Here is a 19,305-nt window from a genome sequence, read left to right as displayed (position 1 = left end):
TATGTATAAAATGTTACGACTCCATTCTTTCTCAAGACACTAAATAAATATGGAGAAATAGCAATAAGATGGACAGAGAATAGTCGGATAAATGCCTACCGAAATGTTAAAAAAAAAAAAAGATATCATAAACCTGTGAGCCCTAATTACAAACTCGCTAGTCCCTCCTTCGTTTTCATATACTTACTTATCCCTGTATTTTTCCCGTAAGACTAGGTTATGTCGTGTGAAGCTCATAGTCCTTCCTCTGTTTTGGTATTTTTCCCATACAACGAGTATAGAGCCTCCTGCTCAATCGGGTTCGGGAAATGCCAGACACCGGCAGGGCTTCCCAAAACAGATAGAGATTCCGACGGGGGCCTCTCAGGAATGCCGCTTACGTGGGAAAACGAAACCTACTGTGAACGGTCAACATAGAGCGAAACTCAGAATGCAACGCAAGGGACCTCGCTAACGGCCGTGCCCAGGTAACCACTAAAGCAGGAGGTCATTTTACACCCCCACCCCCTTTTGAATGGTATGCGCGCGCTGCATGCGCACCGACGGGGTTTGAATAACTAAGCAGGACCTTCGTGTGGTCCGTTGATAGAAGTGACGTCGCCGATCGTTCCTGTTGACCAAGCATGCTCCTCTGTCCTATATCGCCCCATGTAGTGAGAAATCTGTGCTTTCCTTTTATTACAGGGCATACAATACAGTTTAGGTTCGTTAAATAAATAATTACGCACTGCAGCTTCCGGCGCGCGCTGATTTCAGCTCAAAATAGGTGCTCCGGTTTGTACGTAAACGGAGCGCCGTTTCAGCACAACCCACCCTCCTGTTTCTAATGTGAATGGCGGCGCCTCTCTGGGACCCTCAGCAAATTAAAGCACCCCTGTGCACTTAAATAAGGTTATCTAGAAGACAGCTTGCTGGCATTAGGTCTGAGGTGTACATTTTTAAATTAATTTGGTACGTTACAGCCAGGTGCGATGTTATTCATGTTATTCGTGAAAGGCTCCTGTGGTATCTTGGGTTGAATCCTGGTGTGGTATCTTGGTTGGATCGCGCATCAGGATTGGAGCCAAGGCAGTATCTAACACGTATCTTGAGGTCTTGTAGAGGAAAAAAGACATATACATTCTTCTCGGTGTTTGGAGTCTTAAATTGCGACAGCACTTCTTTATTTTGGAAGGGATAGTACCGGAAGTAGTCAGAACTGCCCCGATGCTTTCAGTGGGAGAGTTCTGGCACTTCTCAGCAGCACACATGTACTCTGGGACAAGCAGTAACTTGCACCTCTATATCACCATTTCAAGCACTTACAGACGGATGTAAGACTGACTTTATCAGTATACCTATTTTTATAATGGTTTAGAAAACATCTTTTGAGTTTATGATGGTATATTCATTTAGAAAGTACCACATAAGCTGAATGTTTTTGGTAATGATTTCATTATTTCAGGGTGTTCCAAAGTTTATCGTGTTATAGAGGAGAGCGTTTTGATATAGTGTTTACTGAAGGCCTTTCTATGAGTACTTATGTGATTAAAATGTGGTGTACTAAGGTCTTAGAAGGAGTTTACCTGCTTGTTTTACATGGTACAAGAGGTTTGCCCCCCTGTTATGGAATTGCACCTTGGACTACGGCCATCACTTGCTTTTTTATTGTTGCCTCTTTTCCCCTATGTTCTCTGTGTCCTTGTGAATGTCCTGATGCATTCAAATTTGCTGACAATTCACCAACCACCTAGACCGCCACCAGCTTCTGGACACCTAGCAATCCGTATTCTGACCAAACTACAGCACAGAAACTACACTCATCACAGCCACAAACAACATCAGGATGCACCTTGTGAAACTGGCCCTCATCCAGCGTGACCTCTGTGCCTCTTTTGAAACGGGTTCCCACTCCACCATGATCAAAAGACTACATCAGGCTGCCATCCAAGGTTCAGCCCCGAAATGGATATGCTTCTTCTTCAAGGGAATATCACAAAATCATCATGACGCCTTACACGTCGAAAGCATGAACGCTCATCTTTGGAGTTCCCAGAGGCTTGTCTCTCAGGCCGATCCATATACAACATCTGTATGACACCACTGGCCGACATCATCAAATCCCTCAACACCCTACCCTACTCGGATGACACTCAACTCGTACTCTCCCTTTCAGATAAGACTCAGGTGACCAAGATCAACTTCAACACCTGCTTGCCTCAGTAGCCATGTGAATGAGGTCCAACTGCCTCAAGCTCAACAGGGACAAAACCAGGACGGTGATCTCTGGAAACAAAACTTCCCCGTGGTGGCTGGCGTACTTTGGACCCTCCCTTACCACCCATGTCAAAAACCTGGGATGAAAAACTGGTCATGACAGCACAGGTTACCTGCACCTGCTAAAGATGCTGCAAGAAATCTTCAAGTGGATAAACCTTCCGAAACGCACCCACACCTCCCACATCTCAAGAAAATCCACTGACTACCTTTACACAAACGCATCCACTTCAAACTCCTACAAGGCCCTTCCCAACATAGGCTTTGCTTACCTCAATGCACGCATCCACTTCTGCCAACCCTTCAGGCACCTCCTCTCTTCCTGTCTCTAGTGCACATCGCCTGCATACACCAGACCATAGGAGGAGGTTGTGCCTTCTCACACATCTCTTTTAAAGCTTGGAACAACTGCCCCCACCCCATAAGGTCCTCTGTGTCAGCCCTCAAATTCTACAGGAAGCTGAAGACTTGGCTCTTTGATTTACTCCAGGCAAGCCCCCTCCTCCATCAAGAGCCTGGATAACCTCAAGGGTGATTAGCGCACTATAAAAATCTGCCAAGCAGAGTCAGCTCTTATATCAATTTGGGCTGACCTGAAGCTCGCCATAGACCGAGTGGCTGCCCTATTGTTTATGGGTTCATCAGTGGCATTTGACAGTATCCGCCACTGCATCCTACTACAAAGACGTAATCCAAGTAAGCAAGAAATGCTCTAAAAAGATTGTCTCTTACTTCAGAGACAGACACAATATAGCACACCTACATCAGCTTCTCATGCCAAACACTGTGGTGTCTCTCTGGAGCCTATCATATCACCTCTATTCTTCAACAGCACCCTAACCCTCTTGCCAGACCTGATTAAATAATTCAACATAACCTTGTACAGCTATGCTGATGAAAACACAGATGGCCTTTGTTGGAAATGGCCCTTTTTGTAGGGCTATCCTCAAACTTTTTTGCTTCTTCCTCCTATTTTTCCTGACCTGTGGTTGTTGGCTTTAGGACCTGTACCTGAATAAGTCTGTGCCTGCCTTCCACAATGCTGGCTCCACCCCCGTGGTGTGTCTGGAGCCAATGCTCTCATTGACAATGGATGTTGTTGTGCACTTGTAGAGTGCCCCCCAGAACTGATTTGAACTGGGCTCAGAGCCCCTTGCACAAATAGAACAAAGACATTTTGGGGCATAAGTATTTGACCTCAAACCCCTGAACTTAAGATCATCTCTGCAATTCGAGAGGAACCTTTGCCAAGGAGAAGAGCTGGAGAGACCAAGGAGAAGTACTACCCTTGCTGTGTGTCTGGGGTTGGCCTGCAGTTGCTGTTTCTGCCAAGTAAAGGAGAAGGACTTTGATGTGTGCTGTGTCCCCTGCTTGAAGGAAATCTCCAAGGGCCCGAAGTTAGCTGGCCTCCTGTTCTGAAGTCTGAGGGACACAAAAACTTCACCCTTGCCCCTCTGACCTCTGCTGCTGTGAGTTCTAGCATGCCAAGAGGTGCCTGTGCCAGATTCGGGCCTCTGAAGGTTGTTGCTGCCGTTTGGGAGCTGGAAGAAAGAAGAAACGTGAAGAACTGCTAAAATCGACGCATTGCTCTTCTTGCGGCTGTTTTCCCGACACATCTCCACGGCGCGAGAAGAATTTCCCCGCATTGCCGCGCCGCTGCGGAAACCGCCGCAGCGCCTGTCGCTGCTGCTAGAAATCGACGCATCGAGGAATTGCGGCTAAAGAGGACCGACACAGCGCCGCTTCACGCGACCGCATTGCTCGCTGACGCATCCCGGACTTCCATGCATTGTGCGGCACTCTTTCCTGACGCTTCACTTGCGAACCGGGACCGTCACGAAGGATCGACTCATCACTCACCATACAGCCCGGATATGAATCAACTCATCCGTTGCATGTCGCAGAACTGTTGCATCGCCTCCCCGAGGTCTTAGGAGTCTCATCTCTTTGTTTTCCGACGCTGCGGCTGTTTGGCTTGAGAACTTTGGCGCAGCCTTCTACAGGTACTTTGGTGAAAAGTCACACATCCATAGTTTTCTATGTTACCAGTTCTTGAAACCTTTTTTAAGGTCATGTTTTTAACTGTATATTGCATTTTTGTCGTTTTGGTCTTGTTTAGTTTAGGTAAAGATATTTTATTTTTCTAAACTGGTGTGGTGTTCTTTTGTGGTGTTTTCACTGTGTTACTGTGTGTGTTGGTACAAATACTTTACACATTGCCTTTGGGATAAACCTGTCTGCTCGTGCCAAGCTACCAAGGGGGTGAGCAGGGGTTATCTAAAGTGAGGATCCCCCTTACCCTGACTAGAAGTAAGGGTCCCTATTTGGACAAAGGTACCTACCTCTGCCAATTAGAGACCCCCATTTCTAACAGCCTTTAAGACTTCTACAACTCAAGACTTGATAACTGCCTTCGTGCCATAAATCATGAGTGATGAATAATCAGTTTAAGTTCAGCACTGCAAAGATAAGACACTGGCAGACATACCACCATATGGTTCTATAAACTCAAGGCCTGGCAGACATACCACCATATGGTTCTATAAACTCAAGGCCTACCCAATAACAAGAAAAGTAAGAAACCATGGATTGAGACTTATCCTTGATACATGTGTTAACAAGGTCACAAAGAGCACCTTCTACTCCTTGAAAACATGGTATCACATCTGCCAATACCTTGGATGCCAGCAAAAGCTCCAAGCTAACTTCACAATTGTAATATCCAAGTTTGACTGTGCCAACAGCTAGTATCTTGGCACCCAGAGTTTCATCATACACAAAATGCAACTAATCGAATATGCTGCCGCAAGACTCTTTTACCTTCATCCAAGAGAATGCATGACTCCAGTCCTGCTGCCATTCTATGGCTACCTACAGCTAGAAGAGCAATGTTTAACTCTTCACTGTCCACAGAGGCTCCCAAGGAATAGGACCAGTATAACTTCAAATTAAATTCAAGCAACACTAACAAAATAAAACACAGTTGCCTGTGTCTGGTGGCTCAGTGGACTAAAACAGCCATTGCAGGGCCCTGTGTTCGACCTCATGGTCACAGGTTCAAATCCCGGCGGGTCCACTCAGTCTTTCATCCATTTGAGGTCGATAAAATGAGTGCCATTGAGTTGGGTAACAATAAACATCTGTTATTTAGCGCCAGGACACCTTTGGGTAATTGTGCGGTTTACAAATACACCTGTTATGTTGTTCAGGCTTGCACAACAGATCATCATATCACCTGGTTATAAGGCATCCGTAGGTGGAGCCGGAGGAGCCACTTTCTCAGTAACAAGTCACTAAATTCTGGAAGTCACTATCACCTCAGATTCGAAGTGTTCACGAGCATATACTACTCAGAATAGACTTCAAAAATGGCTATTTCCAAGATAACTGCATCATCCTGCAAACCTGAGACAGAACCCAAAATAATAATTGCATCTTCATGTATATTCATTCATTCATAATAACTTTATTTCGGCCAATGTGGCCATTAAAGTGCATAAAAAAAGTAACATTTTTACAATCAGTAATGAATCGCTAAACAGTCCGATTCACAGGTGCAGAGATATATATACACTATGAGAATACAATTTTTCCAATTAGTGAGTTAGACCATTGGTAACGACAGTATGGGAAATATTTGTAAAAAATATATATCTTAAGAATATAAGTTAACATGTAAATATTAAAATTCGATTAAAAGAATCATTATAAAAACATCAAATAAAACCATCACAAGCAAAAAAAAAACCTGCCAGTAGATAGTATATTGCCATACTCATGATTGGGACATCCATTCACAAATTCCCCTCTTTTTTTAACAAATTACCCTAAGCAAAAGTTTAAAAACTGCATATGTTGCCCTCCTTGTTAGCACGTTGCCCTAGATTACAATCTATATGGTGTGGCATAGGGTGGAGTTACGTGGAGTAGAGTTTAATGGAGTAGAATATCATAGAATGCAGAGTGGAGTGGCCTAGAATGAAGTGGCGTATAATACAGTGGCGTAGAGTGTATTGGCTTAGAGTGCAGGGATGTAGAGTGGCGCAAAGTGCACTGGCATAAAGAAGGGTTCAGTGGTGTAGAGTGCTGTGGAGTACAGTGTGATGGCATAGAGTAGATTGTTTCAGAGTAGAGTGAAGTGGCGTAGAGTGGAGTGGTGCAAGGCAGAGTAGAGTGGTGCAGGCTAGAGTGCAGTGGCATAGAGTGCAGTGGTGCAGATTAGATTAGAGTGGTGTAGAGTGTTGCGGCGTAGAGTGTACTGGCATAGAGTGCATTGGTGTAGAGTGGCATAGATTTGAGTGGTGCAGAGTAGCGTAGGATGCTATGGTGGGGAGTGCAGTCTTGCAAAGTGGTGCAGAGTTGAGTAGCGCAGAGTACAATGGTATGCAGAGTAAAAAAGAGTAGTGCAGTGGCACAGAGTAGTTGGCACAGAGTCCAGTTGGACAGAGTAGTTGGCGTAGAGTACCTTGGTTTTGAGTAAAGTGGTGTTGAGTGCAGTGGTTTAGAATAGAGTGGTGTAGAGTGGTACAGAGTAGAGTGGCACAGCATAGAGTGCAGGGGTGTGGCGTAGCGTGCCGTGGCTTAGCATGCAGCGGTGTAGAGTGCTGAAGAGTAGAGCATAGTGGCATAGAATGCAGAGTAGTTGGCGTGCAGTTGCATAGAATGCATTGTTTTTCAGTAAAGTAGTGTTGAGTGCATTGGCGTAGAGTGCAGTAGTTTATAGTAGAGTGACGTAGTGTGCAGTGGAGTAGAGCGGCATGGCGCTGAGTGGGGTAGCGGTGCATAGAGTGCAGTTGCATAGAGTAGATTATTTCAGAGTAGAGTGATGTTGCATAGAGTGGAGTGGTGCAGAGTAGGGTGCAGTGCCGTGTATGTGGAGTGGTGCAAAGTAGAGTGGAGAGATGGATTATGGAATATGCGTGGTGTGTAGCACACTTCCATTTTTGACAACACATCTTCAATTGAAATCACCATTCTATTTGCACAGAATTACAGTTTTACTGATAAAAGTATACAGAGCTTAAACAATAATATGTGGAAATGTCATCACTTAGTGTATTGATTTGTTTTGATCGTTTAAAAATAATTTTTGCACCATACTTCAGAATTACCAAAAAATGTGCTCATTTGGGCTTTTCTAATTCTGAAATATCTGCGTAGTTCACTTACAGAAATACACATTTTGTTGTGTACTAGAAAAAAACAACATTGGACAGCCTTTTTCAAACACTCCCCTGAAGCCGGCATGATTGTCACATAAATGCTCTCCCTTTTTAAGTCAGAGAAAGAAAAGTAAACACCAAGCTCCTAGGAAGACAGAAACTGACATTTGACCTCTGTCTCAATACACCGTAAATGTGACAAGAACAAGATTTAAAGGCCTGTTTACAGAAATTGAGCACTGGTGGATGAATACAGCAAATAGGTTTAGGGCAAGGGAAGGGATGAACTTGAGCTGGACACTCTAAAACAAAGAGAGCCAGCAAGTAGGCATCAAACAAATGTAAGTTACAAACCACGAAGCCAATGGTAAACAATGGGCGGAATACATTCCCAGGGAAGCTTTCCATATGTCCCCAAGGTGTCTTTAGGAAACCAGACAGCTGCGAGCTAAATGTACTTAAGTGCCCACAAAAAGGGTGGTTGCAGCAAAGCTGCTGTCTGCGGGAGACAGGCCTGAGAGCGATAAGCCTCTGCTCTCCTCTCTTCTGTGGCCAAGTGTGCTGGGACATTTTCAACTAATATGTGTGTGCCTTTTTAAAGCTGACCTGTTTTCAATTTATGTTTGAAACACTCATGAAGAATTAGTGCAAACAGCTGGTCTCACGATGTTCACTGTGAATGAAATGAGTGTCTGGATAACTTTGGCTCGAATGACAGGAATGCCCAGATCACTATCCATGTCCTTCTACAACAGTGTGCTCCAACCTTTTCTGTACTGAGAGCTACTTCTGAATCTTGAAAATCATCCTGAGCTACTGAAGACTAAGCACCTGGCACATTGTTACCAGACATCCCCATCCTTAGAGCCATATTCTATTGTTTGAATAACATACTTTGACTAGGGGCACTATGACAGGGCTGCCATTTGTGTCAGCGAGAGCATGGTCTTTGGGGATATATAACCATGTGTGCGTATGAATGGGATATATGTGTATGGGTGACTGAGAACTTGTATTGTATGTACTTGTGGCACAGAACATACATTTCGCCATAAGTGGCACCGTTGCATGTATAATACAAACATACAACCATTTATATAAATGGGAGAAAATTAAAGTGCAGAAAAAAGTGCATAATATGGAAAGAAATTGCACTTAAACTCTCTCCCACTTAAAATAATGGATGCATTTTCCAGTTATAAATATGGCACTGCTTCATCAAACTGAAAGAGCAAGATACCTACTCCATGTAAAGACGACCCTTTGTAATGGAAGAAAATTGGCTTAATAGAAAGTGGAGGAAAACATTAAGGGCCAGATGTAGGAAGCCTAATACCGGTCGGTAACGGCCGAAATGACTGCATTTCGGCCGTTACCGACCGGTATAGACATTTGAGATGTAGGTGGCTACATTTCAGATTCTGTAATTTACCGAATCGGTAATTTAAGGATTCGGTAAATTACCGAATTCTTAAATACCGATTTGGTAAATTACCGAATCTGAAATGTAGGAAGCACTCAAGTGAAAGTTGGTGGTAAATAACGAAAACTGTTAAAAAAGCAATTTTGTGCTTTTTTAACAGTGCCATGTGGCAGGCATACATGCCCTTAGGGCATGAATGTGTGCCACATGTGCACCCATGCACTATTCAGGGGTGCAACACTGTGTCAATGTGACACCCTGCCACCCTTGTAGGTCTTCCCCCCTCTTACCGATTCGGTATTTACCGAATCAGTATTCCCCATTCATTCCTATGGGCCTCCAGGGAATGGGGAATACCGATTCGGTAAATACCGAATCGGTATTTACCCAATTTTACCGATTCGGTAAAAATTACCGAATGAATACCTACATACCATTTACCCATTCTAAAATACCGAATCGGTAAAATTCGATATTTTTGAATCGGTAAATGGTATTTACCTACATCTGGCCCTAAGACTTTAATATTTAAGTGTTTAATACAAATATTTTCTTCACTCTAAATTTCTCCCAATTAAAAATAAAATAACATATTTTTCAGTTATAAATATGGCACCGTTCCCACTGGCCATGTGAAGCAAGAGACCTGCTGTTTGTAAATGCAACACTTTGAAATGGGAGAAAGCTAAAATGAAGAGTTAACGTAATCATTAAGCTAACTTGTCATTTTTATTTTCTCCCATTTAAAAGCTTTCAGAAACATAACTTTGTGCTCACACTCCAATATTGAGTTGACAAGGACTTTTATTAAGGAGTTAAATAACTCATTGTTTCAATTCTTCACCTCTGTGACCCAGCCTGGGTCATACATCAGACTGAGCACTGCCCATTATTAGGCCCTGCTATCTGCAGCCTGATGATAATAATGCAAAATATACATAGCCTTTCCATAACATTTTTTTTTTAAATGTGACCCTGTGCTAATTTAAAAAGGAGCTCAAGGTTGGGAGCTACTCCAAAGGTGTCTCCAAGCTATTGATAGCTCGTGATTGACGGGTTGGACTCACCTGTTCAACAGAAATATCTGTAGGCGCAGTTTATTTTATTGTGTTTGAAGTACCCCATCAACAATTGACAATTATTGTGAGTCTAGTCATCTATATATCTGTTTAGGCTTTCCATATGTCCCCAAGATGTCTTTAGGAAACCAGACCGCTGCGAGCTAAATGTACTTAAGTGCCCAGAAAAAGGGGGTTTGTAGCAAAGCTGCTGTCTGCGGGAGACAGCCCTGAGAACACTAAGCCTCTGTTCTCCTCTATTTATTATTATTATTATTATTATTATTATTAATTATTTCTATCACAGGTGAATTTATTTTATCTGCCCCTTTGTCTGCATATGTTTGTGTGTGTGTGTATATATATATATATATATGTGTGTGTGTGTGTGTGTGTATATATTACCTACTGGCGGTCGCCAGTAGGTATATATAGTTAGGATTTTTTCTCTATGGGTTTTTTGAAAATTCTATGTCTAATAACTTTGGCGTTTGTGGACGGAATTGGCTGAAATTTTCAGGAAAATGGCACATTTTGTTTCTGAGCAGCCCCTGAAAATTCTGGGGGGGTTCGTCAAGGGGGGGCCGAGAAAAAAGGGGGGTCCCAAAACGCGTTTTTCCCATGTTAATTTCCATAGGGCGGTTGGCCTCACTTTTAGCCCGAATGGCTGAATGGATTTGCACGAAACTTGGCAAAATTGTAGGGACTGGTAGCCCGATGTGCCTTTTGTAGGTCTCAATATATGTGCTGCAGTGGATTTTGAGAAATTAACGTTTAAAAAAAGATATATATCTGTAACAGCGGACTGGGCAGCGGCCCAGGACGCAGACTTTTCGCGCAACGGAGCTTTGTGAAGCGAAGCTGATTGGTTCTCCGGCGTCTGTCAACATTCCAAACAGTCCGTAGCGGCCGCCATCTTGTCTCTCGGTAGGATCGAGAGACAAGAGGAGGTCAAAACAAAGGGGGAAATAACTATAAGGGGGCATAGTAGATCCTCGCTGACCCCCTAGGTTTGATGTGGAGGTTTTAAAAGGGCCCCGCGGGGCAAAAAAAATAAATAATAATAATAATCGAACGGCTGAATGGATTTGCACGAAACTTGGCAAAATATTAGGGACTGGTAGCCCGATGTGCCTTTGCTAGGTCTCAATATATGTGCTCCAGTGGATTTTGAGAAATTAACGTTCAAAAAAAGATATATATCTGTAACAGCGCTCCGCTTCGCGTAACGGAGGTTTGCGAAGCTGATTGGTCATTCTGTCACTGGGCTATAGTTGGGCTACATCTGGCTGATATTTGGGCTACATTTGTTTTTTTGTGTGTCTGGCGGCCATCTTTGGGCTACATTGGGCTACATTGGGCTTCATTGGGCTACATTCGGCTAATTAGCAAATAGCTCATCGCAAACTAGGAATGGTAAAGAATCGCTATTTATTCCTTAAAGTTCGCTATTTAGGAAATGCAAAAAACTTTGATGATACATATGGCGGTTCATCTCAAACAAGATAAGAAGCATAGGGATACATTTATGATGACTGGCGCATCACCAGGGATGTGTTAGTCATTCTGTGCCGCTGTTCCGTCACCTATGGGGTGCTGCATTTACAATGCGGCGCATCATGGGGCAAAAACAGCACAGATGCGTGATGTATCTGTGCCGTAAAGGTGGCGCATTGCTGGAGTTGTATCGCAAGTGTGATGAAGCTCCAGCAAGGGTCGGGGGTGCCCCTGTCGCAGGGTTTCTGTTCTCACACAGAACTGTGGACAGAGGATTGGAACCTCGGCGAATGCATTGCTGGAGTTGTATCGCAAGTGTGATGAAGCTCCAGCAAGGGTCGGGGGTGCCCCTGTCGCAGGGTTTCTGTTCTCACACAGAACTGTGGACAGAGGATTGGAACCTCGGCGAATTAGGGTGTCCCAAAACTCACGTTAGTAATCAAAAACTCCTTAGCAAGCTAGGTACAGTGTCACATTGGATATAACAAACTCTCAATGTTTAGACAATCCAGAATATGAACTTATAGTACCTCAGGATACGTGGAACTCATGAACAGTCGGTCGTTATAGATTTCTTAGAAACCAGAACATGGAGTTAAGAAGAACAGATGTGTATTTGAAATGTTTATTTACTAATGCCGTCTTCTCAGGCGTAGTACCTTAGATAATAAAAGTACACATATTATCAGTAGCAAAATTACCAGCATAGTTACTAGTACATAAAAAGTGAATGGTGATAGTATGTTAACATGCTGTAAATGAATAAGAGTTAGCAACACTTATAAGCAGCCGCGGGCCGTGGAGGGAGTTACGGTGAGGCAGGGAGGCGGGGAGGGGGAGAAGCAGGGTGGAGAATACAAGTACACATATTATCAGTAGCAAAATTACCAGCATAGTTACTAGTACATAAAAAGCGAATGGTGACAGTATGTTAACATGCTGTAAATGAATAAGAGTTAGCAACACTTATAAGCAGCCGCGGGCCGTGGAGGGAGTTACGGTGAGGCGGGGAGGGGGAGGGGCAAGGTAGAGAGGGCTCCACCCTGCTTCTCCCCCTCCCCGCCTCCCTGCCCCATCGTAACTCCCTCCACGGCCCGCGGCTGCTTATATCTCACCCTCCCTAATACACATATTATATTATTTGCTAAGAAGGTCTCTTTGTGTTGGTTTAGGGCGTGCCCATACTTTAGTGTCTTAGATTTGAAGGAATCAAATCAGCATACACCAGCTCTCTCTTCATGTGAACCGCATCAACTGTTGTGTATGTGTGTTCGGCAAAGCAATATAAAACCCGCCTCATGCCCAGAATTGGCAGAAGTTGCACTTATGTTATGAGTATGAAGTCGTGGAGATCAGACCTCATAACAATTCTGTATCGTGTTGTTCTTGAAACTTTAGCACTCGCTGTACAGATATAGTTTAACAAGTAAAGCAGATAGTAGACCAATAACATATTATTCTCATGTAAACCACGATGAACTACTAGGTGGAAAGCTAAAGCAACAACTAAGTGTCTTGTGCAGAAGTTGCAAAAAAGGAAAAATGGCGTTTAAACCGGTAATGAGCCCATGCTAACTTAACACGGTGTAAAGATATCCAGGACCTAGATGACACCTCCCCATGATCCGGAAACGAACTGAATAAGATAATAGAAGTGCCATCTCATGAGAGCAGATTGCAAGTTTATATGTGGACGGTCCGCAAGGTAAAGCATTAAAAACTAGGAAAATTTAATGCTAAAGAAAAATAAAACAGCCAAGTACTTTATCGAGTCTTAAGCCAATAGGCAAGGTAAATAATAAAAACTTGACAAATAAGTCAATGAATTGTCAATGAAATGCTAGTACTCAGCATATCAAACATGAAAAAGGTCTATGACATAACTGTGTATGCAAAATAAGCTGCAACAGCCTCCAATAGGAAGTCACCGTCTTCATCCGAAAACAGTTCAGCCATCCAATTTAAAAGCGGAAAAGAACATACGTGCTCTCCCAGCACCGGATCCTCTATCACCATCAGAGGACAGCTCGGTGGGTTTTCAAGAAAGCTCTGTTCCAAGAAAGACTGTGCTGCCGCCAGTAAATTCCAGGGACCAAGTAGTCCATGCATCAATGCCACAGCCATAATCCTTTCGCCAGGACAAACCAACTCGTGAGTAATGATAGGAGTCATCAGCTGATTAAAGTCGACGTCAGGAGAAACCGGTCCGCAGAGACACAAATCAATGGCCCAATCGAAATCACAGGTCAGGCAGTGAAATACAGGCTGGACACAGGTGAAGTAGGAGAATCGAAAAGATAATCCATATGCCGTGCTTAATATCGCCAACGGCATTGTGCCATAATATTCTAGCATGCGATTGCGGAACAGTGTCAGCAGCTGCAGGGTGGGAGGTTGCATAGGAGGGACATCCATATTAAAAAATGTAAAAAAGCACAAGAGCGTCCGCTGGTAATGCAAGTAAAAATGCCAATCCACGAACCAGAGTGGAGAAAATGGAATGAAAGGAAGCAGGGATGACTCCAAAGATTTTCTCAAATGAAGTCACGAGACCACTGGTAACAACTTTAAAAAAGTGCGCCAGGGACTTTGTGGAGGATGCGTTAAAGATAGTCGGAAACATGTTGCTGAAATTGAAAGGCAAATCTTAATTGAAAAGGGTGTGCACCTCTGTACGGGTGTTCGCTATGTGAAGTACGAAAGTTTCACGGGCCGAACTCAAGGCCACCTCTCTCTGAGACAAAAGAGCTCTTATTCTTGCCATGCCGTTGAAACGTGTCCCAAGGTTGGTATTTGTGGCCAGATTGAAAACTCCCTATGTTCATGTGTGGGAGGAAATAGAACATTTCTGCAGCAAATAACCCGTTCACTTACTGTTACGATAAAAGGAATACTTTTAATTAACTCAGAACAATCTTCATTATTGAGCATCAAATAACTACCATTTTCCAACAACTTGAACGTGGGGATGATAGCAGGAACTGGCGTGCCTTGCAACACGCAAGCCATATTTGGTCGGTGTTTGTTGCATGAACCGTGTAACTGTATGTGCCTACACATTAGTGAATGATCTGGCGTCTCAGTGCATTCCTCTCCATTCAGATAAACTTCTTGATCATCTTTGAAACATCTGTATGTGTATGGAAGCGACCAGACCTCATGAAGAAAAGCACTACCTAAAGGTTCATAACGACCTATTGGTATATATTTCATACAATTTGAAAACTTATATAAAGCAAAAGGCAGCGTTATTAAACCGTGGATAAGGCATGTTGCCAAAAAACCCGCAATCCTCTGCTGATGATGTCACTGAGCATGTCATGAATGATGTAATATGTGACATCATCAGCAGTGGATTACGGGTAATAGTATCTCTAGTTTACTCCCCTATAGCTGTCTTTCTTTTAACATAAGTGTCTGTTTCCTTCCCTTATACTTACTGTTTTTGGTTCGCGTACCGGCGAGCGAACTGGGAAGCGAACTAAGAGAAATAGAGGGTGGCACAGTTCCAAATATTGTACCAATTTTTTAATAACGGGGAGGTAGTTCTGAAAAGAACTTTTTTTTTTTATTTTTCTGAACATTTTTTTACTGTTTTTGAATTTTTCGGAACAGTTTTATATTTTTTTGGGTTTTTCTTGGAGGGGGCAATGAAAACGATTCATTGTAAAGGGCTCAACAGGAGCAACAAAACAAAAAAAAGAAGTATTTATTATTTTGGGCGTTTCGTACAAACTTGCATATGATAGTCAATAGCTCTGTTGATCAGAGTGATGCTTTTTTCTCCGTAGGAAATGAATCCATCGCAAAATACGCAGATGTGTTTTACATCACCAAATCTCATTTGTATATTTGGCACCATCTCCCTGCCCTCTGGTCCCGTTACTTCCGGTACAACAGATCTTCTGGCCATAATAGGGAGATTATCTAGGTCGTTCCGAAACTGTGCAGCACTGTAGTTGTTAGGATGCCACCTAGTCATATGGCGATGCATTGTGTAGTTTCCGAAACTGTATTTTTTGTCGGTCCCTCTGGACAGTCTATCTTGACATATAAGGGAAGTTACGTATCTTGCATTTACTTTTTTCTGACCTTTGGGAATTTTAAAAAATTGCCAAATGAAGTTTTCTTTCCGGTGAGACGTCCTGGGCTGCTCAGGCAAAAACTGCCTCTCTTCGTGCTCGTCCTCCTGTTCCTCTTCTTCTTCTTCTTGTTGAATTATAACTTGAGCAGGTGGTCCACTCTTCCTTGGATGTGGTGGAGGTGGTGGGGAAGCACCAGCTGAAGCTACTAAAGAAGCCATTGCTCAGTGATCACAAAGGGTCTTTCTCTCACAATGATGAAAGTCAGAGTGAGGAAAGAAGGAGGGATTTTCATCATTTGGGAAAAACAAGAGTTCTCAACCAATCAAAAGTGTTCATTTTAGATTATATGACCTAGTCTTACATCATTAGGAAACCAAAAGTGAAATGAACCAATGAAAAGTGTTATTACCAAGTCACATGACTTGCTGTGTTTACGTTAAGCGCTTTGCAGGGCCTCCCGGTTTGCTTCCAGAAACCTGCGCTTTGCGACTCGCTTCGCGTACCAGTTCGCTAACGTAGTACGTCATATGACGTATCACGCGACAACGTGAAACGTCATGCGGACGGGAGGCGTCACGATGTTGTTTTGTAACGCGGCACTTGCGGTAAAGAAACGTTTACCGGCTCGCGGTCTATTTCGCGGCATCAAGGTCAGCTAACGGGAAGCTTCCCGATTTGCGAAGCGGGAACGAAGAAAAAAAAATATTTAAAAAAAAAATTATTCATAAACATAAAATATATTTTTGGATTTAAAGAAGAATACATTTTACAGCTACAGATATTAGCTGTTAAAAAACCAATGAAATTCACAGAAAAAAACATAGGTTATGGACCATATATAGTTAGGAATTAGCATTTACAAAACCTTGAAAATTCACTGAAAAAACAATAGGTTATAGACCATATATAGTTAGGAATTAGCATTTACAAAACCTTGAAAATTCACTGAAAAAACCATAGGTTATAGACCATATATAGTTAGGAATTAGCATTTAAAAAACCTTATTTTACTCACACAAAACCATTGAAATTCCATATATAGTTAGTTGCACTAACTATATATCGCGCACCCGCAATCCACTGCTGATCATGTCACATATTACATCATTCATGACATGGTCAGTGACATCACTGATGACATCACTGATGACATCTCAAATGACATCACTGATGACATCACTGATGACATCTCAAATGACATCACTGATGACATCACTGATGACATCTCAAATGACATCACTGATGACATCACTGATGACATCTCATTTGACATTACTGATCACATCACTGATGACATCATTCATGTGATAATACGATAAACCTCTTCAGACTCTAATATAACCTTAGATACACTCAGTGTAAACAGACACTCATAGACTGTCACTCATCCATGGAGTTACTCAGACACTTAGTCAGTCATGCAAAGAATCAATCACACCTCCATTTCCTCAACTATACAGTTATACACACCTTACTTATTCAAACATATACTAAAACATATTTACTCACTTATACAATCCTGGATACAAGTTCACAATGATCCATACAGCCACTCACACATTCACTGGCTCTTATGCACAGTTATTTATATATGGTAACTCTCACATGTACTGTGTTTTACATATGTACTTACTTTGACATGTAGCACTGAGATATCCATTCACTCACCAATACACTCATGCACACAGTCAACCGCCCATACAGCTGTTTCCACATGCACTTTTGAACCCATACATCCAGTCAATCAACTGCTCACACATCTATGCAGAGAGTCATACACCTCCCAGCCACCCACACACACACTCAGTCTCCCATACAAATGCTTGGGCAACCAATCAATAACCCATACAGTTAATCATATAGCTAATGATCAACACATGCAGCAGTTTACAGAACAACAGACATAATGATGCACAAATTAAGACAGTTTAGTCACTAACCCATGCACTCAGTGAGACACATTTAATCAGTCACTCATACAGTCAGCCATGCCCCTACTAAATCCTTCATCAAGACACTTATACATCCATTCATTCTTCAATATGTAAGACATATTTTAACTTTACAGAATTATACAGTCACTGGATGACGTCATCAGTGATCTCATCAGTGATGTCATTTGAGATGTCATCAGTGATGTCATCAGTGATGTCACTGACCATGTCATGAATGATGTAATATGTGACATGATCAGCAGTGGATTGCGGGTGCGCGATATATAGTTAGTGCAACTAACTATATATGGAATTTCAATGGTTTTGTGTGAGTAAAATAAGGTTTTTTAAATGCTAATTCCTAACTATATATGGTCTATAACCTATGGTTTTTTCAGTGAATTTTCAAGGTTTTGTAAATGCTAATTCCTAACTATATATGGTCTATAACCTATGGTTTTTTCAGTGAATTTTCAAGGTTTTGTAAATGCTAATTCCTAACTATATATGGTCCATAACCTATGTTTTTTTCTGTGAATATATATATATATATATATATATGTGTGTATATATAATATATATAGGTATCTATATGCTGACGGGATCAATGCTGTGGAATTCTTTTTGAAAAACAGACCTATAGAAAAATGCCGACATGGGAAAATGATTGTTGACATGATCTGCTTTTTTTACATAACAATTTTTTCATGTTTAATAACGACATTTACCAGCAAACCAGAGATGTTGCTATGGGAGCCTGCTTCTCCCCTAGTTACGCATGTTTACACGTGGGCTGGTGAGAGGAGGAGGTTCTTAAGATAGCACAAGGGGAGATCTGGAATGAGCACATCCTTTCCTGGATGCGCTTCATCGTTGATATATTTCTGGTATGGAAGGGTTCACAGGAATCAGCTAGGGTTTTTATTGATGATATCAACAACAATAGCCTCAACCTACAGTTTACAGCTACTGTGGATCATGATTATATGGATTTCCTAGACGTCCATCTCTATATTAAAGAGAATAAATTGGAGACTACTCTCCATAGAAAGACGACTGCAGGCAACTCTACACTACACGTGTCTAGCTTTCACCCGGGCGATCTAATAAGGAGTATCCGCTATGGGGAATTCCTTAGATTATGTAGAATATGCAGCACTGATGCCGCATTTGAAAGCTGCGCCAGAGAAAGTAGCAGTAGGTTTAGGGCTAGAGGATATGATAACGAAACCATTTCACAAGCCCTAGTGAAGGTAAGAACCCACAAACGCACAAATCTGCTGTGTAGTAAAGAGGTGCCAAGTATAGATCTAGCAAGCCCCCAAGAGATTGAAACCGAAAACAACACATAAATGAGGCTTATAACCACATACAATAGCCAGCATAGGAAGATCAGGATCATCATTAACACGCATTGGCCAATAATACAAGCTGATGCTGTTTTAGGCAGTTTATTTCCCATGCAGCTCACACTGACTTTTAGAAAAGCCAAGTCTATGCATACTGCCCTGATATAGAGCAGTCCAGAATTAGCTCCAAAGAAACCCAAACCTAACACCATGTGGTTAAGTCCTCAAAATGGTTTTGTGAAATGCAGTTCATGCCGTGCGTGTAAATTTGATGTAAACACGACCCAATACACCACGGTATATGGCCCTAGTATCTGCAATTTGAGAAGTAGATATTATTGTCGCACTGAATATGCGGTTTATGTTTTAACCTGCTCCTGCAGACTCAAATACGTGGGTAGCACCAAACTGCAAGTGCACATGTGCATCCTCCAACACATAAGAGCTATTGTGAATTCAGACATGACTTTCCCCGAGACATTTCAAATCAGTGCATAGAAACAATCTCAATGATTTGAAATATGTTGTCATTGCATCAGTA

The 19,305-nt window shown here is 42.3% G+C and overlaps 1 protein-coding gene across 3 annotated transcripts in view; it reads left to right on the top strand.

Moving 5' to 3' along the window:
- The first annotated feature begins 271 nt into the window (after window positions 1-271).
- Window positions 272-19,305, top strand: part of LOC144797647 (protein S100-A16-like) — a 119,068-nt gene continuing 100,034 nt past the window's right edge. Inside the window, exon 1 of one of the 3 annotated variants that reach the window (XM_078668350.1) lies at window positions 272-467. The gene's annotated coding sequence lies outside the window, so the exon portion shown is untranslated. The remainder of the gene's footprint in view (window positions 468-19,305) is intronic. The other 2 variants (XM_078668352.1, XM_078668351.1) reach the window with 2 other exon arrangements.

Source organism: Lissotriton helveticus, chromosome 12 (assembly GCF_964261635.1).
Source record: "Lissotriton helveticus chromosome 12, aLisHel1.1, whole genome shotgun sequence".
Taxonomy (NCBI): domain Eukaryota; kingdom Metazoa; phylum Chordata; class Amphibia; order Caudata; family Salamandridae; genus Lissotriton; species Lissotriton helveticus.
The sequence above is the reverse complement of the archived record's forward strand: the minus strand, read 5'-3'. Positions and strand labels throughout refer to the sequence as shown.